This window comes from Mixophyes fleayi, chromosome 3, assembly GCF_038048845.1.
Source record: "Mixophyes fleayi isolate aMixFle1 chromosome 3, aMixFle1.hap1, whole genome shotgun sequence".
NCBI classification, from domain to species: domain Eukaryota; kingdom Metazoa; phylum Chordata; class Amphibia; order Anura; family Limnodynastidae; genus Mixophyes; species Mixophyes fleayi.
In genome coordinates this window covers 226,780,264-226,807,739 of record NC_134404.1, presented here as the reverse complement: position 1 = coordinate 226,807,739, position 27,476 = coordinate 226,780,264, and the positions used below count along the sequence as shown (strand labels likewise).

Sequence of the window (27,476 nt, the reverse complement as noted above, 5' to 3'; positions counted from 1 at the left end):
ATCCGAGTGCACATGAAAATAATAGGAAGAGTTGAATCAATATCTCGTATAAAGAACCCCAAAGAAATAAATCTGTCACTTACATCAAAAAGGGGAAGTCACTCCTCCATTCACAATTGTATGGTCTGCGTCTGATGTCTGCATTCGTAAGCCCGAATGAAGCCGACTGCACGTGTCAGGAAGTATGCGTGCACTAACCAGTGTTTCCAATTAGGCTGATCAGCCAAGCAATGGTAGAAAAAACACCTTTATTAAAAAGATCTCCGTGACAGCTGCCCGATATAATAATAGCATAGTATGCAAGGCTAATGAAGCCGTCTAGTTCACATATGAACAATATGTTGCTGTATCAGCTCAACGCGTTTCGTTCCATAACACAGAACTTTTTCGAGAGCAATATATTTGTGACCGCTGTGTGTTTTAAATAGACTTCCCATCTTTGAATCTATTAAATGATAGGTTCTGCCATATGTGCGTCTAAAGCATACATTGATCCATGAATAATGTGCAGCAAGCTATTAAGATACTAATTAAGATTAAAGTTCTAAATGTTCACACAATAATTATATAAATAATAACTATAATATCTATATCTAACATCCAATATTCTATCTTATTACAACTTCATATAAATATTGAAATTACAATGGCCACAATATGTGATAAAATAATATACCGGAATGACATATAAAATACACACAATCAGATTATAACACAGTGAAATCTATCAGACCACTTTTATGTATTATTATTATTTATTTATTAATTAACATGTTACATAGTGGAGGTATAATACCACCAATTGGACCTCATAATCTGTGCCTTTACTGTGTGGATGGCAGCTCCTACTACCATCCTAAATTCTAAATCCAAACAATCCTATTAGATTAAAAATGTTCCACCGTAATAATACATATAGGTGAATATAATAAAAAGTATAACAGATACATACACATATTGACAACCAATTAATATAAAATAATGTAATAAAGGACACATATTGTAAAATATAATCCAATTAGTAGACCCATACCTCAAAGTTCTAACCTTCTCAAATGTATGAACTCTATACTATTCCGTCTGGCAAAGTATAAATGTAGATTTAAATAATGTAAAATAAATGTAAAGCCAAGGATCCACACTCTAAAGCCACAAAAAAAAATAAAAAATAATCAGCATGTTTCTAAAAGGGATTTAAGTTCTAAGTCTATGTTGAGGCCAGCAGGTGCCAAAGTCTTCAATGTATATATCCACCTGACCTCCTCTTTATTGACATTCCTAAGGGAATTACCTCCTCTCCAGTTTTTCTTGACTGATGTTATTGTCATAAACTTTAAACCTGTAGGATTACTCTCGTGATATTGGGAAAAATGTTGGGAAACACTGTGGAGTGCAAATCCCTTCCTAATATTTATGATATGTTCCCCAATGCGCACCTTTAATTTACGGACTGTGCGATCTACATATTGGATCTGGTAACCTAACGATCTGCAGCTCATGCATGTACCACACTGGTAAAATCCATGTTTCGGAGCCATCTCAGTTAACCAAGTGTGGGGATTTAATTTGGTAGATAGATGATTATGTGTCAGTTTAGAGCTGAGGTTGGGTGCTTTACTAAACACCAATTTAGGTTGAGATTGCATTAATCCCTGAAGAGCATCGTCTTTCTTCAAAATATGCCAGTGACGCTTGAGTATCTTATTAAGCTGATAGGCTGAGTCTGAATAGCCTGTAATGAAGAGGACGTCTTGTCCCCAATTTGCTGATTTGTTTGTGTCTTTCTTGTCCTTTGTGTACTCAAGTAGGTGTTTTCTATCCATCTTTTTGACTCCTTCAAATTACTGCTCTACTAAGTGCGGATCATATTCCTTTAGTTTTTTCATCCAAATACTCTGTTCTACAAATATTTCCAGGTTAGTACAATTCCTCCAAATTCTTTTGAATTGGGCGACAGGAATATTGCTCAACCAATTTTGGTATGATGACTGGTAGCTAGGATGTACAAATTGACATCCACTACTATCATATAGGTCTTGGTTTTAATTTCATTTCCTTCTACATAAATCTCCAGATCTAAATAACAAATCTTCTCTTTATTTACAGTGGATGTGAATATGAGGTTGTTGACGTTATCATTAATATATTCTAAAAAACCCATCCAATGAGTCACGTGTACCCTGGCAGATCATGAGGTCATCATCAAAATAATGACGCCAGAGCACTAGGTTTGCCATGTGTTGGTGGGAGGACCAAATGGTTTCGTCCTCCCACTTGCTCATGAACAAATTAGCATAACTCCGGGCAAACATAGTGCCCATAGCAGTACATTGGGTTTGGAGGTAAAAAAAAATCACCATTGTACCATAGGTAATTGTGCTCTAGTATGAATTGTATGCTATCAACAATAAACTCTATCTGATTTCCAGGTAATGTATTGGTTCGTTCCAGGTAATGTTTAGCACTACTAAGTCATTGTTGATGTTGTATGATCGTATACAATAAAGTAACGTCACAAGAGACTAACCAGTAATCATCTTGTCATTGAATGTCCCTCAAAATATTAATGACTTGTGCTGTATCTCGTATATAGGAGGGTTGTAACTTGACATGATCTTGGAGGAAGAAATCTACATAATGTGAAAGATTGGATGTAATGGATCCCTGAAACAATGGGTCTGCCTGGCGGTTTGGTGGAATTCTTATGTATCTTCGGAAGATAGTATAGCACCGGGGTTTCTAGGATGTGCAGACTTAAGATATTTGTATTTGTTAGGTAGTAGTAGTATGCCTGATTCTAAACCTGTTCGTATATGTTTGGATAACAGATCATTGAAATCATTTGTGAGGTCTGCCTGTAACTTGCAATATGTTGCACTGTCACTGAGTATATTCCTCATGTCGGCATGATAGTCAGATGTATTGAGAATAACCACCCCACAACCCTTATCCGCTCGTTTGATCCCAATCTCCTCATTAGTCTTCAACCGGTGTAGAGCTTCCATCTCTGGTCTGGTAAGATTATCCTTCGGGCGTTTGTTTCTATATCTAGTATCTATCTGGTCCAAGTCATCCGATACCAACCGTTCCAATGTGTTAATAAATTCACCTCTATTATAACTGGGGTAGAAGGTGGAAGATACTTTCAATGTAGTATGTGAATAAAGATCTAACATAGGTGAATTCCTAATATCTGGAGAAGTAGTATTAAAAAAAAATTCTTTAGGGATAATTTGCATATAAACTTCTGTAAATCTAAATAAGTTTCAAACTTATTAAGTGAATGTGAAGGGGAAAACTTAATCCCCTTATTAAGTAATGATGTTTCTGTCGGGGTCAATGTATGTGAACTCAAGTTGAATATTGAGCCATCTCATAGATGAACCTCTATGTTATCTTGTCTCCCTATTGCTTGATTTTTTTGTTTAGTTCTCTTGCCTCCTCTCCTTCCTCGTTTGATTGATCTAATTTGCGTTTGCATTGGTGTATATCTAATTCCAACACTTGGGTTTGTCCTAAAAAACCTTCCTGATTGGCATCACCACCCATTCTAGTTGATTTAGTCGGATCCTCCTCCTCTTGATGGGTGGTCAATATTATTACATGGATGCATACTGGGCTCCTCTCTATGGCATTGGTATTACCATTGTCAATGTGTTGCAAGGTCACAACCTGCTCAATGGTCTCATCAGACCTTCCTATTGTTATGCCAGTAACCTCCACAGAGATTTATTGGGGGTTACAAACATCTACAAACGTTGTAGTAAATTCTGGGGATGTATGTAATGTGATAGGATTATGGGAAATAACAGAGTTGCTCTCTTGCCAACCTAATTCAAATGAATGTAAGGCCAATTGTTGGTAATCCTGATCTGATTCCATACTGATATACACAGAAAAAGAAAAGGAGTCTGTGTCACTAAAAGATTGATTGCCAGTGTTGTTGCGTGAGTTTGAATCTCCCATGGTGTTTGAAAACTTCTTAGAATAAAGTAAGGTCATATATTCTTAATAAGTCTAACCTAACTCGCGATATAGCTGCTGGTGGGTAGGGACTACTCCTTGTTTATTATTGTAAGGGGTTGGGTACGAAATAATGATCCTCATTATTCCGGCACTACTTACCCCGACGTGGAGAGACTTAAGGGCTCCTTCCCCGACCAATGTGCAGGACGACTTCTGTGTAAACAGTCTGGAAATTACGGCGATGAAGGTCGGGGTAGGAGCCCTTCAGTCTCTCCACGTCAGGGTAAGTAGTGTCGGGGTAGTCAGCATCGATATGCTGACTACCACCGATTGTAAGGAGTTTTTGATTGTAACTCCAAAGTAGGAGCCGACATATCCCTAGTATGTTTTGTCTTGTCCCTACATACTATCGATTTTTGGAGTGTTGTGTATTTGCGATGTTTCTCCTGGCGTTTCTTGTGATTATCATCCCAAATGTTAATTCTGTTTGCATGATCTCTGCGGATATTTTGTTCTTTCTTTTGTATAACTTTCTGTTCCTCTACAGATATTCTATTTTTTACTACTTCCATTAATTAAAGGTAATGATCATCCTTGTGTGATAATGATGTCTCTAATTCAAAAATATCATGAGTGATAGTTCTAAGGGCTATCTGTTTTCTTCTATTAATATTTTCATAAGTGAGATCGAACAAACTGTTAAGGTCTGCTGCCACTTGTCAGAAAAGGCACTACTCACTTTATATGTAGTGGGTTATTTCTTAATGCGTAGGCCTTTGGGAAATAATCCCTGTTGAACATATCACTCTAATGTTTGTATATTCCACCACATTTTCTTCTCTTTTTTAAGTAATTTCTCTAAGTGGAATACCTGTTACAAAATGAGTGATGATCTGAATCATTAGCTAATACCCTAAAATTGACTAAACAATTGTGCAGTAAGTGTTTGTCTGTGATGTAGATCCAGTAAGCAAGTCATGTTTGTGAATCCACTATAGGATCCAAATCAAACACTAAGATGGCGTAGTGCACATTAAATTCAGAAAACTGGCGTAAATATTTAATACTAGAAACATGATGCTAACAAAAATTGGAATAAATTGGTAGACAATATGCAAACAATGTCACAATGAAAATGTAATACTAAATACTCCGGGACGCTATCTCTATACTGAACGGGTCATTCTCTGACCCCTGTATAAATCACTATTGGATTAATACTTACAAGCAAGGAATTGGACTTTTTTCCCTCATTGTACATTTTTGGTCAATTGATCACAACACTTTAGGACAGTAAAACTTATTATCCACTTAAGTTTAGTATTACATTTTCATTGTGACAATGATTGCATATTGTCTACCAATTTATTCATATCCTATCTCAAAACTACTATCAAAACTTAAAAAAAACAAAATTATCATTAACCAATCACCAGTATTTGGTTATATAGCGTTTGAATAGCCAAAGCTATCTAGCAAATGAATTTGTAGGACACATTGACAGAAACTTATTAAATAAAAGTTAATATGGCAAAATAGCCACAATGCTTAAAGTATGCAAAAAAGTTTCTTTGAAATAAAAATGAATAGTAACAGAATATAAACTCACTTTTTCATGTAATTCTGATTGCCTAGGAAAGGTGGAAACAAAGGACAAATTCTCAATTTCACGTTAACTCCCCATAAGACTGACAATGTTTAAAGGTATAATATGACCTAATTGCCAGTGGGGGAATGACTCTTCTTTTCAGAGCATATTTCTTACTCATGACTTTTTATATGGAAATAGTTTTTCTCCAATAAATTCCAGAGACATAATAACAGATCACGAGTTTATGTACATACCAAAAATGAATATAATAGATATCATTTTCTGCATTTTACCTAATTCTAAAGCTTCACTAGTAGATTATATTTTAAGCTTGACATATATCCAAAACCTAACTTCACAGATTAGAATTATTTGCAGATCTCTAGACATGTAGAAATTATGAACAATATTCTTTTGATGCGTTTTAGTATGGGGAATTTACACAGGGCTAAAGATTATCCAACATGGTTACCCTGTGAGCATTTTGGTACCTGTTTCATAAAGCCATACCTGTCCATCAGATATGAGGTGGGAGCAACAGAGTCTAGTGAAGTATACACACAGCCTGTTCACGCTACCTTGGAATATAACATCCAGCTCATATGAAGCAGGTCCAATTGACAAGGGAGAAGCAGCAAATGTAGATTAACCAGTTGTGTATACAATAAGTACATATATTAGAACAATTTATATCTAGGGGGAGTACGCATTCATATATTTATATTTTTTATTTAATTAACTTGTGATTAGGCTTTCATTTGTATACTTGACACCAGAATACGATCCACTTTGTACATTTGGCAACATAATGAAATCTGATTTGTCTACAATAAACCAGGATGCAGTCTGCTTTGCACACTGGCTGAAATGGACTCTGTTTTGTACATTTTTCACCAAAATGGGCCTGGTTCTGATTTGTATATTCTCTACCAAAATGATCTTTGTTTTTATACTTTCCGCCAGATTGTATTCTGCTTTGTATTCTTGACACCAGATATTTGTTTGTTCACCTCAAGATTTGGTTCTGGTTCTGCTTTGTGTATTGGCAGCCACAATAGGCTCTGATTTGTATACATGCCACCATAATAGGCCTTTTTGTATAACACCCACTGTAATGGGCTCTGCATTAATTAATAATCACAAGAATAGAGTCTGCTTTGTAGATCATAATGGGATTCTTTTTTGTACACTAATAATCAGAATGAACTCTGCTTTGTATTCAGTCCCAGAATGGAGTTTAGTTTATTTAGTTTAGAAACAAATATGCCATCATTCGGAAACACCTGTTTTTCTGGTGCCAGCTGCACAGCAATATACATTTACTATTTACTGTAGATACAGAAAAGAACACAGTTGTCAGAACTTACCAGTGTAAATCTGTATATAGCTAGCACAATAAAAAAATGAGGAATTGGTTCATATTTTGATCAAAGCATTTAAGCTTGTAACTCAACATCAAGACTCCTCATTTGTTTTAAGAACACATGCCTCATATTTTTCTTGTGCTAGAGATATAGATTTACACTGATAAGAACAAATGCTGTCAACATCTGTCTTCTATTGTGTATAGTAACTATTGGAATTGACTTCATTGTGCATACTTGCCATGAAAATGGGCTCTACTTCATTTACGGTTAACAGCTTTCCTCATCACAGTTTATAATTTGTTTCTTTTTGTGCCTCATTTATTGAAAAACTCTATATAATATGTTGACACTGTATCATTTTATTGTTTTATTTTTTGCTACATAGGGGGTTAGAACATGCAACAAAATTACACAATTACCTAAGTACTTACAGATAAGTAGAATAATACATTCATGGATGCAATTAACAGGACAAATCACATGGCATACAAAAACAATTCAGCAAAAGATAAAACAGGGACATCAAGTGGGCAGACATGAGACATAGGGTACAGACATGAGACCTAAGGTAAAATACCCTGCCATGAGACTTTCATTCTAAAGGGAAGGGATATTGAGAGATAAAAGGAGCAAATGGGACAATAGGCATAGTGTGTTTCACCATGGTACAGAGGTCAGCAAGATACGGACCATCATAGCCAAGATGGGGCCATGATGGTGCAGGGGCCTAGGCGGTACAGAGTCCTGGAGGGTCCAGATGGTACAGGGCCCTATTTTAGCAAAGTCCAGGATTGTGCAGAGGCCTAGAAGTTTAAGAGGCCATGATGGTGTCTGAGTCTAGGTAGGGTAGAAGTCCTGATGCTGGAAAGGGAGGTGTGATAGTGACAATGTAATCAAAGGGGTAAAACAGGGACAAGACCATACTGTGGGAAAGCAATATTGTGTCACAGGAATATTATAGTAGAGCAGTACAATGTGTAATACATTAACACATATAATACACTAGTCAATTAGGTTTGCTACTCCTGGTGCTTAGTGATGCACTAAGTAGCTTTTTTTCTTTACCTTCTGCACTAATTTTGTACCTTGCATTAAAAAAAATCATGTTGGCAAGGCAAAAGCTATGTTGTCAAAAATATAAACCAATTAGTTATATTACAGCAATAAAAATGTGAAATGCAATTATAAAACAGCATGATGATTTGTCCAAATAAAACAATAAAACTAGCCTATATACAAATAACTTTTTTAAAAATACAAAAATACTCTACATCACTTTAAGATGTGTTTAAAATAGAATAGTATGTTGACAACACACCTCATGTTACCAAATTTCTAGTACACACGCTTACAAAAGCACTGTCTTCTTGTTCTTACTCATATTAATAGTAACTGATGGGTTAAAAATCTAAGTAACAAGGTATTGAACTAAGATTTTAGAATCATATGGATGCTAAAACAGATATTTTCTCTCTATTCTGCTTGCAATCAACATGAGAAACACTCATAGCAGTAAATTTACTAAAAATTGTATAAATCGATGTAAAATGCCTGGCAATGGGTGGCTGATTGAAAACATCTAAACCGCTTATGTTCTGAATAGCTAGATAGCTCAAGCAGCGTGCAGTTTGTGCAGGCGCGCCACTCGCGACCTCCTCTTTTTTCTGCCTGTTTTTCTGTCTTTTTGCCCGGCCGTTTGTCAAACAGCAGGTTAATAAATCTGTCTGTTTGATTTTGATCGAGATGGCGATTAGTAGAGTTGTGGTTTGTAAAACTGTGTTTTTCAGCCTTTTAACTGGTGGCTTGTTTTTAGTAAATCCGGCGGTTTTAAAACCGCAGAAAAAATGTCCGAGAACTGACAGTTTCATCAAACTGCCCTTTAGTAAATCTAGCCCATAGTCAGCCAATACATCTGCACTGGGGTCCAAAGATTAAAAGGATTTACTATAATTCATATTGTGGCGTCACCTCAGATAAGCCAACTGGTGGTCCATTATTGCCGTCTTCTGCCTTTGGGTAGTGTCTTTAAGGAAATGTACTCCATTAGTTGCTAAACACAAAATACACTTCACAGGTTTCAGACAGTTTCTTACTTGAATTCTAATTTGCTAACATAACTCAAATTATCTTTATATTAGAACGACAAACTTATCACTGTAAAATCAGGATTCTGATTTTGTTTGGACGATTTTTTTAGGATTGGGTCGAAACGGGATCTTACTAAAAATCTTGGCCTGAATACAGAGTGGAATCCTCAGTTTGGTACATTCCTAATTTAAAGGTAATTTGATTTTATTATTTACATACACTTTAAAAAACTGCATGGATCATATTAAGTAACAGAAAACTACTGCCCCCCATTGTACCACCTGAAGTTGTTCTATAATGAGCACAACAATCTAGACAAATGCAAGAGTTCTGAGAATCAGTAAGGGGCGTATTCATAAGTGTACATGACATATCCCAAGGAGGGACCGTAGGGAATTAAACAAGGATATTTGGTAGTTATGCCAACTACTCAGATTACTGACTGGTTACTGCCACAGCTCTATGGCACTACTATACCGCTAGATGACAGTTACAGCTATCAGAAATAGGTAACTAGATGTAATGTATGTTACATCATATGTGAAGTTCTCCTTCCTGGTAGAGAAGCCAAGCAGTGACCAAGACACTGCACTCCTGGGGCCTCTATGTCCCTGTCACATAGATGGCTGCTACAGGCTACAGAAATGCGCTGCCATCACTAGACTTCCGCTGGTTCTCAGCAAACACAGTGTTCACAATGAATGCTTTTCTGGTGATGCGGAAGTAGTGAGGCACTTCCAAATATACAGAGCCAGAGCCCTGTTAGGAATTTAGGAAGATTTTATATTCTACAATATTCTACAATATCGCGGAATCATGCAGCACTATTTCTAGGATTACTGCCATTGGCCCATTACTTCTGCTTTTATCTAGTTATAACAAACTCATTAAGGGGAGTTAAGCAAAAAATTGAGTAAGTTTTCCTACTCAAGTTTTCTGGACAAAAAACATGTGCAAATTAGTTTATAATTTAGCACATAAGGAAAATACTGTTCGTTTTTCCATGTGGCACACAAATACTTGATAGCTTATTTGTAGACTGAAATTTAAATTTGATTTAGGACATCCCTACCCTAAATATAAATCTGCCATCACATTTTAAATTTACCTCCCCCAATGCAATATGGTTTTGCCTTAATCACATTTGCTTAACTTTCCTAAATGAATCAGGCCCTATAAGCATACTTCTCTCTGAATATATATTTCAGATGCCCAAATCACTCAAAATATAAAGCAGTACCATCTATGCCCAACATTATATTATATTCATAGGTTATAATGAACTTTGAGTGAAAATTAAAAAATTGGTAAATAACCTTATCTCCAGTTCCAATTTAACTTTTAAAGAAAGAAAAGCACTGAATGAATTAAGAAACAACCCAGAATTGATCATTAAACCTGCCGATAAGTGTGGTGGGATCACTATTCTTAATAAAAAAGACTATCTAAAAGAATTAAATAGACAACTCAATGACATCAGTACCTATGAACCACTTACTAGTGACCCCACTCTTACCTATCAGAAAGAATTAATGGATCTCCTTAAACCAACCTTCGAAAAGGGCATCATTAGCAAATCAGAATTCGATTTCCTGTTCATTAAATTTCCAAGATTACCGGTAATCTACCAATTACCAAAAATCCACAAAACACTTGACCACCCACCAGGGAGACCCATTGTATCTGGGATACAATCCCTTACCACCAATTTGTCCAGTTACATAGATTTCTTCCTGCAACCAATAGTTACAAAACAAAAAAGTTATTTAAGAGATACAAGTCATGTACTGGAGGTACTGAAAAATGTAATATGGGAATCTGGCTATACCCTAGCCACCTGCGACATCACCTCGCTATATACGGTTATTGAACATAATGCGGGATGTGCACATGTTAAAAACATCCTTACCCAAGACGGTAACATTCCCACTGAACAGATCAATTTCATTTTGGAAAGCATTAACTTCATACTTAACCACAATTACTTCTGGTCAGAGGGGCAGTACTACAGGCAGGTTCGCGGGACAGCAATGGGCGTGAAATTTGCGCCCAGTTACGCGAACCTGTTCGTGGCTGAATGGAAGAACCTTACCATCTGGACGAACAATCCATTCTCCGAATACATTCTCCTCTGGCTCAGATTTATAGATGATGTTCTGTTTATCTGGACAGGAAGTAAGAATGACCTCGACTCATTCCTGATCTGCATAAATCAGAACAACCTCAATCTTCAGTTCAAACTATAGTGAGAAACAGGTTCCTTTCCTGGATTTACAGATCTACATAGAGGACAATACCATTGAAACCAGAACCTTTTTTAAACAGTAGACTCTAACTCTTATATCACTGCGAGCAGCAGCCATCACCAAACCTGGATAAAAAACATACCGAAAGGCCAGTTCACGAGATTACGCCGCAATTGCTCCAAACTTTATCAATTTGATGAACAGGCCACTGTGCTTAGGGAACGATTTCTAGAAAGGAACTATGACCCGAAAAATGTACAGGAAGCTGAGCACACTATTAGGAACACTAATAGAGACACACTATTAGAGAAAGAGAAAAGGGATGAAAAAGAAACAACCTTTGAAACAGTCCCTTTCATCTCCAAGTTTAACCGAGACTCGAAGAAAGTAGAACGTATATTTCTCAAGCATTGGCACATACTATTAGGAGATGAGAAATTAAAAGACATTCTTCCGAAAAAACCGAGGTTCATCTATACAAGGGCTAACAACATTAAACAACAATTAGTTAGCAGCGCTATCCCCCCTAAGAGCATCACCACCACAGGCACTTGGCTAGGGGAAAAAAGTAAGGGTTTTTTCACTGTAACAGATGTCAAGCGTGCAAAACCAGTCATGTACGCAATACAAAACCAACTGTAACATATACATCTAAGAATACTGGGGAAGAGCATACCATAAACAGTAGGATCACTTGCGATACTTCAGGCGTGATTTACTTACTGCAATGCCCTTGCGGCCTGCAGTATGTTGGCCGAACTATTAGAAAACTTTACACACGTATCAGTGAACACCAAAGAAATATAAGGAATGGCTTTGATAAACATAGTGTGCCTGAACATTTTCTCATCTATCACGAAAAAAACCCCTCCCTTCTCCACTTTATAGGTATTCAAAAAGTGGAAAAACCTTGGAGGGGTGGAGATTATATTAAACTAATCTCGCAAGAAGAATCAAGGTATATCTTTAATTTACAGACTCTAGCTCCTAGAGGTCTAAATATAGACTTCGAATTCAATCATTTCCTGTAACAGAACTCTGACCTCCTATTTGCTGTTAATTTACACTCTATTCATTGAAGCTATCCTCCCATCCATACATTGTATCCCCCACGGACTTTTGTTACCTTTGTTTCCTATTACAAAGAGAAACGTAGCCCACAGATTGGTTCCACATTCAGTCCATCATCAACTCTAACCAATTGGGAGATAGCTCACCAACAGCCAATCACGCAATAGATCCCTGGTTGGGCGCCTTATAAGAAGGAGACTCTTTCTACATGATCCACCCACTATCCCTGAGGAAGCAGTAAGCGAAACGCGTTGGATGGTAGCTGTATCGTCAATCTGTCTTTGATCTTTGCCAGGACCGACAGAGGAACAGTGCTTATACCCGTCTCTACATCCGTCGCATGCGCATGCGCACTTTGGTGTCAGCCGCGGCCGCGACTGCACCAGTCTATCAAGGATCACGCTGCACTCACCGTTTGGAGTCAGTTATCCTGGGAGTCTTCACAGCGCACCAACCCTATAGGGGTAAGTCTATTACCACCAGCAATCTACACCAACATTGTTTGGATGGGACTTTTATGTTGTTTATCCAGTAACATCGTGAACACCGGAATTTATCCACACTGCAGATTCAAAGACTCTATACTTGGTTTTCTGGATTGTTTATATGTATCTTGAACTTCATACCTTATGTTGCCTCTGAAGATAATACAATCTCTTTGAAGGCGAAGCACTATTTGATTTATTATTCACTCTTCAAGAAACTGACATTCCGAGTATTACTTGGATTATGATACACCTATCGGACTCATTTCATCTCTTTGGGACCTCCGTGTCCAACCTAATGAAGACTTTGTTAGCTGTTGGAGGTTTGAGCCAAGGTATCATATTGTTTGCCTTTTTTAAATTACTGTGCAGTCCAACCTTGCATTTATTCATAAGTTGCTATTTTATATCACTTTCACACTCTCTGTGATATTAATGTACTAACCAAAATTTGGAATAAAACCAAACCTTTTACACGATTTATACACATGTGCGCCAAGAGGACATTATTTGTTTACAACCTTATCTCCTCCCTTTCCTGATGGGATGACATTTCCTGTCTACAAATGTTTCTGGAATTTTCCATAGAAAGGAGAGGGAGAAGACAGAGTCAGTAGCTTAAAAATAAATGTTATTATGGGGATTTGGGCCCCGACTGTCTATGACATCCTGGAAATCCACATTTAGAGCCAGGAACCACCCCTCTTTAGTATTTCAGTGCCCTGCTTGTACTCAAAGGTGGATTTGCAGGAGACGTTGGTCCCTCTATTACTCTGGGCACAAGGCGTTGGTAAAATTTGCCACTATTATAGACCACCACTGCAATGGTTATGCATAGAAGAAAGGACATCTGAATACTGATTCTTGTTAGTGTAATGAGTGTAGTGTAGTGTAGTGGTAGAAATTAAACAGCCACCACACATTTTAGAAATGTACAATATTTTGTTTAACATGTCAGGTGTGAGATAGGTGAGAATCCAAAATTACATCTAACACTATCTGTATTTCATGAGGCGCTAGATAAAGTGACTCACTGGACGGCCATGCAGGTTCTCTTGCAATCCTGTGGTTCAGTCACAACCTCTGTCACAAAACTGAAGCCTAGTGGCAATAAAAAAAGAGCAATGTAAGGGCATCACAAAGGCTTCGGATAAGCTTATCCGGCATATTTACAATGCAGCTAAGTTACAAATAGCTAGTGAGTGGAAGAAGGTCTCACAACCTTCTAGAGAGGGTGTTATGAAAAGAACTTGGCACACTGCTTCCATGGAATATGTGATTAGTCTCCTCCATGACACAGTTCCTACTAGAGATGAGCGCACTCGAATTTCTGAAATCCGAGCCCACCCGAACGTTGCCGATCCGAGCCGGATCCGAGACAGATCCGGGTATTCCCGCCAATTGCAAAACTAAAACCGAGGCTCTGAGTCATAATCCCGCTGTCGGATCTCGCGATACTCGGATCCTATAAATTCCCCGCTAGTCGCCGCCATCTTCACTCGGGCATTGATCAGGGTAGAGGGAGGGTGTGTTAGGTGGTCCTCTGTCCTGCTATATCTCGTGCTGTTCAGTTCTGTGCTGTGCTCTGTGTTCTGCTCAGTCCAGTGGTGCTGTGTCCTGTGCTCTGTCCTTCTGAGTTCAGTGGTGCTGCTGGGTCCTGTGCTGTGTCCTGTTCAGTCCAGTGGTGCTGTGTCCTGTGCTCTGTCCTTCTAAGGGCATTGCTATTTCCCCATTATTCCCAAATTATAAAAAATGTAAAAAAAAGTTATAAAAAAAATTACAAAAAAAGAAATTATAAAAAAAAAATAAAAAAATATCCCAAAACAATCCTGCAGTATAAGTCCATTGGTACTGCTATATTACAAAGTTCACTGATTCAGCAGTATAAGTCTAGTGGTACTGCTATATTGCAAAGTTCACTGATTTTGCAGTATAAGTCCATTGGTACTGCTATATTACAAAGTTCATTGATTTTGCAGTATAAGTCCATTGGTACTGCTATATTACAAAGTTCACTCATTCTGCAGTATAAGTCCATTGGTACTGCAATATTACAAAGTTCACTCATTCTGCAGTATAAGTCCAGTGGTACTGCAATATTACAAAGTTCACTCATTCTGCAGTATAAGTCCATTGGTACTGCAATATTACAAAGTTCACTCATTATGCAGTAAAAGTCCAGTGGTACTGCAATATTACAAAGTTCACTCATTCTGCAGTATAAGTCCAGTGGTACTGCAATATTACAAAGTTCACTCATTCTGCAGTATAAGTCCATTGGTACTGCAATATTACAAAGTTCACTCATTCTGCAGTATAAGTCCATTGTTGTTACTGCCATACTACAAATTTCACTGATTCTGCAGTATAAGTCCAGTGGTACTGCTGTATAACTCCAGTCCAGTGGTACTCTCCTGTGCCGCATACAATTTTTAAAGGCTTTGCTGAGTGTGTGTGGCTTCGGGGTACACTCTCTTGTGCTACATATAATGCAGAACAAAAATTTGGAGGATAAAGTAGGGAAAGATCAAGACCCACTTCCTCCTAATGCTGAAGCTGCTGCCACTAGTCATGACATAGACGATGAAATGCCATCAACGTCGTCTGGCAAGCCCGATGCCCAATCTCCTAGTACAGGGCATGTAAAATCCCAAAAGCCCAAGTTCAGTAAAAGTAGCAAAAAGAGAAACTTAAAATCATCTGAGGAGAAACGTAAAGTTGCCAACATGCCATTTACGACACGCAGTGGCAAGGAACGGATTAGGCCCTGGCCCGTGTTCATGACCAGTGGTTCAGCTTCACTCAAGGAACTAAGCCCTCCTCCCCCCCTACAAAAAATTTAAGAGAGTTATGCTGTCAGCAACAACACAGCAAACAACTCTGCCTTCTAAAGAGAAATTATCACAAATCTTCAAGGCGAGTCCAAGGGTGTTGGTGGTTGCGAAGCCTGACCTTCCCATCACTGTACGGGAAGAGGTGGCTCCTTCCACCATTTGCAGCACACCCTCTGCATATGCTGGAAGGATCACCCACAGTCCAGTTACAGAGTTAGCTAATGAAGGTGTGAATGTTGTATACCGGGAGGAGGATATTGATGTAGCTGGCGCTGAGAAGGATGTTGATGATTATGATGCAGACAGATACCAAATTGCTTTTCTCAATTTCTATTTATATTCTAGATTATATAACGGCTGAATAGTTTTCTATTTTACTCCTAGTGGAGAGAGGATCTGATGCAGACAGATACCAAACTGCCTTTGTCCATTTCTTTGTATATTTGAATTTCTAGTTCTACAGTCTATGCAGGCTGCTTTTTTTATATTCAACTACAAGTGTAGGGCGGGGGGGGGGGGGGGGGGAGGGGGGCATAGATAGCCACCAATGTAACGTGGTCCATTTAATTTCACTTTCTAGCTCCACAGTCTGTGCAGCCTGCTTTTTTTTATCTTCAAAGTATTTACAAGCCTTGCTATCTAAATTAACAAGAGGTAGTGACGTGCTAGAACTCCACCCTCTATATGCTGCAGAGGATGGAGGAGCATCAAAAGGCCATTCAAGCCTACACAGCCACCTACGAGATAGGAAAAGGAGTGGGGATGCGCCTGAGTCAAGCGCACTGGAGAATGATTTCCGTGTTGTGCAAGGTTCTGCAGCCATTTGAACTTGCCACACGAGAAGTCAGTTCCGACACTGCCAGCTTGAGTCAGGTGATTCCCCTGATCAGGCTTTTGCAGAAGCAGCTGGAGAAAGTGAGGGAGGAGCTGGTACACCATTGCGATTCCACCAAGCATGTAGCTCTAGTGGATGAAGCCCTTCGTACTCTTTGCCAGGATCCGAGGGTGGTCAGTCTTTTAAAGTCAGAGGAATACATTCTGGCCACCGTTCTCGATCCTCGGTTTAAAGTGTATGTTGTGTCTCTGTTTCCGGCGGACACAAGTCTACAGCGGTGCAAAGACCTGCTGGTCAGGAGATTGTCCTCTGAAGAGGACCGTGACATGCCACCAGCTCCACCTTCATTTTCATCACTGTTTGTGCAGTTCGAAAAAAGAGGAACTGCCATTTCTATTGCTACCTTCTTTCTTTCTGTATTTCCTGTGTCCTGTGGTCTGTTCTGCTAAGGGCATTGTTATTTCCAAGTTATCCAAAAGTTCTAAAAAAACAAATTTAAATTTATAAAAATAATTATAAAAAATTAATTAAAAAAAAAAAAATAATTGGAAAAAAAATTACAAAATTTTTAAAAATCTAGCTTGTACTGCTATTTAAAAGTCTAACTACGATCATTCACTGTTGCTGTACCCAAAAATAATAGGTACTGCTATTAAAGTACAGTCCAGTGGTACTCTCCTGTGCCGCAGATTATTTGTAAAAGCTTTGCCGAGTGTGTGTAGTTATGTATCACAGGTTTTAAGAAGAGGCACAACACTGACAACCTGTTAGAGAAACTGAGGGAAATAATCTCTCTGTGGCTCACCCCACTTAGACTCTCCTGGGGATTCGAATAACTGCCATTTCTATTACTACCTTCTTTCTTTTTCTATTTAAAAGAAACTAAATAACTGCCATTTCTAGTACTACCTTCTTTCTTTCTTTCTCTATTTAAAACAAAAAAAACCTGTCATTTCTATTACTACGTTAATTGTTTGTGCAGTCACAAAAAAGAGGAACTGCGCCCTTAACTGCTATGTTGGTTTTAGACGTCCATCCGGTGTCCGCCATCTGTGCACTGGAATTCAGACCAGTTGAGGGTTTTATTATTATATTGTGGCCCCGGTACCAAATTGGGTACCGGGGCCACTCCACTACGCAGTCCAGATACTTGTTTGGTGGAATTCAGACCAGTTGAGGTTTTTTTTATTATATTGTGGGGACCACTCCATTACGCAGTCCAGATACTTTTTTGGTGGAATTCAGACCAGTTGAGTGTTTTTTTATATTGTGGGGACCACTCCACTATGCAGTCCAGATACTTTTTTGGTGGAATTGAGACCAGTTGAGGGTGATATATTGTGGCCCCGGTACCAAATTGGGTACCGGGACCACTCCACTATGCAGTCCAGAAAGCTACCTCGGTGAAACGTTTTGGACTAAAAACAATATTGTGAGGTGTGAGGGTGTTCAGAATAGGCTGAAAATTAGTGGAAATGATTGTTATTGAATGTTATTGAGGTTAATAATAGCGTAGGAGTGAAAATAAGCCCAAAAACTTGATTTTGGAACTTTTTATGCTTTTTTCAAAATAAATCCGAATCCAAAACTTTAAATCCGAACCAAAACCTTTCGACAGGTGTTTTGCGAAACAAATCCGAACCCGAAACATCAAGCAAATCCGAACCCAAAACACAAAACACGAGACACCAAAAGTGGCCGGTGCACATCCCTAGTTCCTACGTTACACAAAGTGTGGGACCCTTGGTATAGCTTAAACAACAGCTCTATGCCAGGCCTCTTGTAAGCCTTAGTTGCTCTTCCCTCCTAATCCCTGTGTGTATATCTCTTCTATTCTTTAAATGTTCCCTATGTCCGCTTCTCCCCCCCCCCCCTTTTTTTTACTATCATACAGATATGTTGGGTTCTCAACTGAGGATGTACACCCAACTTGGATTGCTCCTCTCCCCTCCCCCCAACAACCTCCCCCCTATACCCCCAATAAAAAATAAACAATCCCGGCAGTTTATGTTATTTACTTGTTATGTACAATGGTGCAGGATTTGTCTCAGGACTTGGAAAACTTTCCATTTCAGTACTTATCCTGCAGACCTTTAACCTCATCTTAGAATGTACCTTGTCATGAAAAATAGCTTTATATGTTTTCTGTTGTTTTTCTGCATTTCTTATATTTTTTTTTATATATATATGTGTTATTATACTTTGTATTCCTGGTACTTGGATATTGCTTTAGACATGTACTGTTGTACTTTATATACACCTGCTGTTATAAATAAAAAGTAAAAAAAAAAAAGAGCAATGCATCTGCCTCTAATTTGTTGGGCGACATGACTGACCCAGAGCTAAGCTCTATATAGATTTGTATATTGTGAGCTAGATCTAGCGCTCTGGACAGAGGGCTAGATATTCCCTCAAATCACATGACTCGGCCTGTAGAATCAGGGTAGGCTGGCATGTAAGAAGCAGTACCTTCCAATGAAAGATATTAAAAAAGATTTTTACTTTTTTTCATTAACATTCCCCCGTTATTAACAAGGTGGTTTAAAACTATGATTATTTATTTATTAATTTTCATGATTCCTTATGGTTGAAAACATTATTAAAACTTAGCGGCTTCTCTGCAGTCCTGAATGGGAATTTTTTTTTAGGACAGATAGGGCAGAATTCAATTTGCCGCGAAGTGTCTCATGGACATTCCAGAGACACTTCGCGGTGGAGATTCCAAAGATTTATCTGCCCATTTTTCCTTGCACCTCTGTGGGATGCAAAGAAAAATGAGCAGAGATTTCTACCATAATTGCTAGCAACGTGCGCGGTGCAATGTGTGCGTGCCACATAGCCGGCAATTGTATTCTCCCCTTAGACTGCATACCAACTGGCATTTGAGATGCATTTTTTTAATTCTAGTAAAAATGAATATTAAATATAAACGTGTTTGATTTTGTGGTTTTACTAGTGTTTTACAGATTTTTGTAGTCTCCAAATACATTGAAATATCATTAACTTGGAACAATAATGTTTAGCATCAGCATCCACTTACATGCATTTAACATGTATTAAAAACACATAATTCAAATGCCAAAGGAGAAACTAATAGCAGTTATTTTGTAGTGTATTATCTTGGGAGGGATACTACAAAGTGGAAGATTATGAGTGCTCTGACTACTTGCATATCAACTTCACTTGATATATATCTGCTGAAATCTCCAGCTCACAAGTAGATAGATTGCAAAAGACATAGCAGGAAGCAAAAATGTATTACCTATAATTTGCAAATCATTTTATTATCAGCTGAATAAAAAAAACAAATTGGTCTGGTGTTCCCTTATAACCAATGTGCAGACAGCAACTTACTATAGTACATGCTTAGAAAACTACATTTAACCACCTGTCAGGAATTTGGATTCAATGTAAAAGTGAATTGTGTTATATTCTCAATGTTTATGTAACATTTCACTTATGCACAGGGTGGCATGGTGGTGCAGTGTGTATGTTCTCCCCATGTAAATGTGGGCTTTACCCAGTGCACCATCCATCTCCCACAGTCTAAAAAACATACTCGTAGGAGAATTAACTTCATACATGTCTCTAGGGAATTGGCACATAATTTATACATTTAAAATGTTGGGCAGTATAACCGAATTACAATCTCTGGATGGAAAAAGTTATTTAGTTTTTAACAAGATAAAATAAAGCACACATGGGTCCTATTTGTGAAGCCCTTTATCAATACTGTAATGCAGGAGGTATCAGAGATAAAGTAGTTCATTACGGTGAAATGAGACAATTTAACAAGCAGCAATTAGCATAGCTTTTCGCAGCTTGTCTCCCGATAACGCCATCTGAGGAATTGTTAAACACAGGAAAAGGATTTAACGTTAAAAGCATACATCAACATTTTTGTGTCACCTAACTTTAATTCCAAAGCAACTTATATACGGAAAGCAATGTTTTGTACAAGTCTCCTAGAAAGTTTCCGGGTGATATAAAGTCTTAATTGTATACAGTATACATCTGATTTATTTCTGATGGCTGTCTCACTATAAAGTTAATTGCATTAATATACTTTTTAGACAATGAAATGATTAAAATGTGCATGATTGTACAGTATTTTGTTTGGTTTACTACTGTAGTTGACATTTTCTTTGCCTGAAAATACCTCCAATAATTCTGATTTGCAAACCATGAATGAGGCTTATCAGAAAAGTGGAAGGTTTTAAAATGCAGGTGTGCTAGGTGCATCAGGTGTGATTTGGTTAAATTAGAGGGTTGGGTTTTGGTGAATTGGGCACAAGGCAACATTGGTGGCAACATTGGTGGGCAAAAGGCTGCCGTTGTCATGTGACTTTGACTCTGCACATGACAGGGATGTCATGCAGCATACCAGAGGAGGAGTGAGTGCAGTGTGTTCTCCCACCTTTCTGTGCAAGCTCCAGTTGTTAAAGTAGGTAAAAGTGGGAGAAGTGTGAGAGTCATGAGGGGGAGGTGTGAGAGGCATGTGGGTTAGGTGTGAGAGGCATGTGGGGTAGGTGTGAGAGGCATGTGGTGAGGTCTGATGGGTATGGGAATGGCATGTGGTGATGTTTGGGGAACATGTAGGGAAGTCTAAGAGGCATGTTTGAGGCATGTGGAGGGGGGGCGCTGAGTGGCATGTGTGGGAGGTTTGGAGTATGTGGATCTGAGAGCTATTTTTGGATCTGTGGCATGTGATGGAAATTTAGAGCAAGTGAGGGACATGTGGGGGTATTTTAGGATGGGTGATGTGGAAGTACCAAGGTCATTTTTGGCTGTTTTTTTCATTCTTGAATTCAACAGTAATGTGCTGCCCTTCTGAAGCTTGAAGAACTCTTGAAATATATCAGGATGGCAATCACTCGCTTATAGTGTCCCTAATTTTGCCTTTTTCAATATTTTAATTATCCCTGAACAGTATTTGCATAATAATATACTAACCACTCCAAGTCAATCAGAGGCAAATTGAGGAGAGGGAGACAACAATGTACTTAACTAAATGAATATAGCTACTATCTGAAGGTTGGAATTTGTATGTCCTTTGATCAGGATGTTAACAGTACTAGAGGGCCATCTGGTAGGCTCCAATCATAATAAGTGGGCCACTATAGCGTGTTTGAAAGACTACATGAGGACAGTATTTTTGAACCAGCCTTTTTGAGTGCCATATTCAACTATTAGGGATCATTTACTAACATTGCATTTAGGGGCAAAATTTTCACTGACCTACAGCAACCTATTAGCAATTAGATTTTATATGTCCAGTGTACATTAGCCAATGACAGCGAATGTCTGATTGGCTGCCAAAGTTTTGTGCAAATTTAGTGTATACCTAAATATAATATTTGTAAATGATACCCTGTGTATTCTCTAGCAAAGCATGCAATGTACAATAAAGGCTCTTTTAGCAGCTCGATGTAGTAGATTGCCCTTTCAACTTCAAGTATTTTATAGATCATGCCCATATAAAATATTGAATTTAATCTGTATTGTGTTGATAACTTCTAAACTAAAAGTATTAATTTCTGTAATGGTTGTCAGCTTGCAAAATAATCCAAAAGATTGTGGACAATTAGACAATTGTTAGAAGTTGCAAATGTTCTGAACTTCTGTGCAAAGAATATTTCTATAGAATGTAAAAATAAATCATCTGTCAAGGTCACGAAATCAAACTTGTCAAGAATGGATCCCTCTGCCAAATAAGCTTTTAGAGTGTTGGTATTTGTCCAGAAGAAGTATAGAGAATGCCGCTAATAAACAAAGATCTTCACCAATGATGAAAGTAATTTTGTTTTTCCAAAGTTTATTGCAATGTATTTTTATCAGGAGTTAAGGCAGCTCATAGATAATCTGAAATCAATTGTAGAGTATCTTGTTCCATCCAGTGCAGACCTTCCCTGTCCTTGTGATGACAGTCATCATGAGCTTTCTGTCAAATGTCAATAGCCTGGCCTTCCAATTTGAGAGCCCCTCTGTAATTGCAGTTTTATGTGTTTTATGTGTTCTTTTAAAAGCTTTTCCAGGAAGAACAAAGGTTATATGGCATGTCAAGGCTATTACAGATAGATAGATATTGAGATTGCTGTATTTTTATAGAGGAAACTAGAAATGCCTTTCGTTATCTATGCTTTTATTAAGGTGCACTCCTTTGTTATAATTCCTAGGGGTCTATGCATCAAGCTAATCAGGGCCTGAGTAAAGGTTGTGGCTGCCCTAGGCTAATACACCCGTAGCATCCCCCCCTCCCAAAATCCTTTATGAAAAATTCAGGAGTATTTTCCAGCAAACAAATTTAGACAGATTTTCTTACATTTTCTTGCTGTTCTTTCCTGCTTTTTCTTGCAGCTTTGTTGGTGTTTAGCTATCTTCTCAAAAGTTGGAGTTCTGTTTTGAAAATGTGCAACTATTACAAACCCTCAATGATTAGGATCTTTAGAGAGTATCCTCATGTATGCCAAACAAAGCAGAGATCATAACCCAACACAAGCAGCCAATTTATGACCCCCCAGCCATTTCATCATACCACAGCAGCCAATTCATGACTCCCCTGCATACTGTCCCCCCTCAGAACACAATCTGTCCCTCTTCAAAACACACACTCTGTCCCCCTGCATAAACACACTCTGTCCCCCTGCATAAACACAAATCTACTTACCTGTCTTCTTCTCTTCCGCCGGCAGTCAGCTCCTCTCACTGCAGCTCCTCACTGATACAGTCCGGGCGTGATGACGACATCACGCCCGACAGCCAGTGAGGAGGGAGGAGAGGGGAGGAGTGTGAAGGAGGAGAGGGGAGGAGGGAGCGACAGTGTGGAGGAGGGCGGGAGGTGCGGCACCGTGTGCACATAATCTATAGTAAAAAAATAAATAAATAAATCTTAAGTGCTGCCAGCGTTGCACCACCCTCCCCCCAGGTCTCAGCGCCCCAGGCTACAGCCTGATCAACCTATTGGTTGATTAGACCATGGAGCTAATATTCCACTTAAAAGATGCGGAAATGGCTGTTTGCACATCTTTTAAGTATATTTGCTATGCATTAACTTCCTAACGGAGGAGATTTCACAGGCTCATACTGTACAGCATCACAGTCCAAATAGATTAATATGGGGACTGTGATGTTCTGCAATGCATCAAGCTTTGATAAGCTTCGCCTGTCATGTCCTATGGGATTCTGCTGAAGACTCTCTGGCTTTGCAGAATCCGATCTAGTGCATGCGCACAGCACTTCCTCCTATCACCGGCAGCCGATAGGATCGCAGGAGAGAGGTCACTACCAGAGTAGCCCTGGCATATTGCATCTTAGAGGTGCATAAATATGCTTCACTGCATTGTGCAGCTATGCATTTGTAGCAGCACTGCATCTTATGCAAACTGGGGGGCAGTTCAGGAGAAGAACCACAGCTTTAAAGAGTATAGTGAAGCGAGACGCCAACGCGTGTTTTGCTCCTTGGCTTTATCAAGGCCTTTAAAGCTGTGGTTCTTCTCCTGAATCGCCCTCCAGTTTGGTATTAGGCAGGGTTATTCATAAAATCCTGTGATTCTAGTTTTTTGACCACTAGTTATGAGCTTATTGATAAGCTTATATTTTCATCTCTTTTTAGGGATTCCTTCTCATATATGGTTATTTGGTCTGTGATAGGAAGAACCTTACCATTAGGAAGAAATTGTTTAATTGCATTGGATATTTGCATAACTTTCAGCTCTTGAGAAATAGTGAGGCTATGCAATCTATTTTGCATTCTTAAATCACTTTATTCACTGTTTTTAATGTTAATGTGTTTTATTATTTCTCTCTTTTGTCTTTACGAACCTCTTCTTTTTAATCATATATATATATATATATTTATTTAATAAAAGTTATGTTTTAATGTTACTGCTACCCCGGAGTGCCTCTAGATACACATTGCTTTTTTTTTCCCTCTTTGATAAGTGTAACTATAACAATTAGTCAAACTGCAATAAATAAAAAAAAAATTATATAAAATACTGGGCTAATATTTAAACAATATTTTATTGCTTAAAATGTACCTTTCAACTCATGTTATAGTGCTATTATACCTTGTACTATCCTACTGTTTGTTCTTGTACTGTGCTGCAGACTCTTTGTGGTGCCCTATAAATAAACTTAATAATAATAATGGCTAAAAAGAAGGTATGAAAAGATGACCTCCAGGCAGGTCCAGCAGAACATGGAAACTGGGTAGGAGCAGCAGGTGGGCACCACGCTTTTTTAGGCTCCATGCTAACCTGCTGATAGGTGCCTGTTGGCAGGTTGTTGGGTACTGTTCCCTCTTCCAAGTCCGGCATTGGAGCAAGCACGGTGGCTTGCGAGAGTGGCACATGCACACCTCTCCTGTGCATGCACAATGAAGTACTGAATGAGGCTTCACAATGTAGGTACCAACCCAGGACAGGTGGACGCCAGACAACCCAGCACTGGCCTTTACTCCCGGTATATTGATTATTTGATATTGTGCAATTCTTATCTAAAAGTAACAAGTCTGCAAACTCTACTATATCAGGGGTTGGGTTACAAAGAATAAGGCATCTCTGTGTGAGCATACTAATATAGGATTAAAGAAAAAGCAACGTGATAATTAAAATATGTGATTAGTATTTTCATCATACCCTATATGTAGAAACTATAGCTATGCTGGTAATCAAGATGAAATGGTTGGTCAACATAGTTTCTGGCTTCAAATTGGTATACATGAAAGCTGTAAATGTTCAGCAACATTATAAGTGCAGTAAAATAGGGGGGCACATTTGAAGTGTAACAATCATCAAAATACAGGTACATTAAATTCATTCAATTTCAGTTGCTGCCTCAGGCATGAGAATAGCTACATGCAAAAGTGCAAATTAGTGCTTAAGCAATGCCCACCTTTGTTCATTTGTCCAACTCCCTCCAACTGATTAAAGTATCTTCCCCAAAGCACAGTGTTTTAACTGTTTGTTTTACACTCATTTATTATTAAACAACTTGGTAACATAATGGGTTTTGTCTACCTGAAATTCTCTATTTATGGCATGTAACACTAGGATTATAGCTGCATTTGTCTGTCATATATTACACACTTCATATGGAATATATTCAGTTTTGAGAAGCTCCCAAAATATTTACCTGTATGGAAGTCCCTATTTTATATTGATCACCTTGCGTTCAAGGTGCAGTGATCTGTAATTGTACTACATTCTTATTTTATTCCCCATCATGTGAAAGAAGACTAAGCCCCTCTTAATTTGGCAGTAAATTACAAGCTGTAATCCAAAAAAAGAATTAATTAAATGATCACATTATGGCAAACTCTTCCGTAACTGAATTCTAATGTGAACATTTGAAAATAAGTAATCAGAAGTTCAGTCATTCTCAGGCTTAGCTTTTTTTTGCACAATGGAGTTGGTACTGCAAGTGGGTTTGCAAATTTTTTTTAACAAAATATTTATTAACATTTTGCTTTTCTTTATGTTTTATGATGTTGACATTTCATATTATATCTAGCGTATGATACATATAGGACCTATTATATACAGGGCCCGTCTGGAGTTTGCAGATGTGCAGTGAAGCCCATTTGGGCCCCTCATACCTCTGCACATATTCCAATTCCTGCTCTATTCAATAAAAGAGCATATTGCCCACGCTGAAAAAAAGCCTATAATATAACTTAACTTAACTTAACTTAACTTTAATATAACTTTACTAAACAAAACAAGAAAGAGATAGAGAAGAATAAGTCGTTAACCTTGTATTGTGCACTGCTGCCGTTGGTTGTCCAACTCTAGTCATGGAGGCTCTTATTCAGCCGACAGAACACTATCATTTATTGGCTTGTACATGCCCTCTTCTAATATATGGCTTGTTTTTTCTTTCTATTTTACATCTGTGATTTTAGGCAGGTATTTATATAATCAGGCAGGAATGATTATTTTCATTTCTCTGGGATGCAACACAAAGCTGGATAAAACCAAACCCAATGTAGAGAGCGCAGAACAACTCTGTCTTAATCCAAGACAACAAAAATAAACAAGTATGAGGATGAAGAGCACAGAATGAAGCTTGATACGTATAAGTCAATAAGTTAAAGTTATTTTAATGTAAAAAAAAACCCTTGTAAACCTTATGGAACGCAGAGAAATGTAACCAGGGCAATGGTGTATGTCTCTCTCTCTCTCTATCTATGTTTTTTTTTTTTAATGTTCCATAAAAGGAAAACAAGTTCAACAGCAACTCCTACAGGTTTGCGGGGTAACAACTTGAACTATAAAGAAGGCTTTTATTTTTTTCTAAATTTAGGAATGCGAACACAACATGTAATACGGGGACAAAGACAAATTATTCCAAATGAAACACAGCAATAGAGTGTGAAGTTTATTCTTAAGTCATTCTGTTTTGATCATGGCTTTTAACTCATTTGTTATGCAGCACGCACCTCTTGTAACCTTTATGTGACAAAAGTTGTTCAATAATTATCTTGAGAGCACCACAATGTTTTTTTCCCCTGAAGCTACAGATGAATAACATATAATTGGGCACCACTGTGTCACTTTGGTGCCTACAATGTTTCAACATTTCATGCGCTGACTGTTTCCTTGAACTGCAGACAGTTACATGCCAAAAATAAGAACAATGACAGTTTTCATAGCTGTACAATTCTATTGTGAGCATCGCCATAGGGGAGATTTCCTAGCTCACCTGTGTGTTGTATAATTGTTTTCAAGGAAAATAAAGGAACAGAGAGGACTATAATCTGCATTGCTGAATATAGTCAAAATGTTAGCACTTTCTAATATTTCCTTAAATAGCGTGATTATGTGGCATTCATGTGCTGTTCTATAATGACTACTTTGCAGAAAGAACAATACATTGCTACATGTACAAGTAATAATTTGTTTACGTGACACAGTAACAATGGGAAAATAGAGAAGACTGTCTTTTTATCATCTCATTTGAGAGTAAAATCAAATGAACTGTTCATGGCAAA

The 27,476-nt window shown here is 38.1% G+C and overlaps 1 protein-coding gene across 4 annotated transcripts in view; it reads left to right on the top strand.

The window, feature by feature from the left end:
• The window catches only part of PHACTR2 (phosphatase and actin regulator 2), a 241,551-nt gene that overhangs the window by 52,495 nt on the left and 161,580 nt on the right, over positions 1-27,476 (top strand). The window contains exon 1 of one of the 4 annotated variants that reach the window (XM_075203224.1): positions 9,141-9,205. The exons of the other annotated variants lie outside the window; for them this stretch is intronic. The gene's annotated coding sequence lies outside the window, so the exon portion shown is untranslated. Of the gene's footprint in view, positions 1-9,140; positions 9,206-27,476 lie in introns of those variants that run through there. 4 annotated transcript variants of the gene reach the window in all.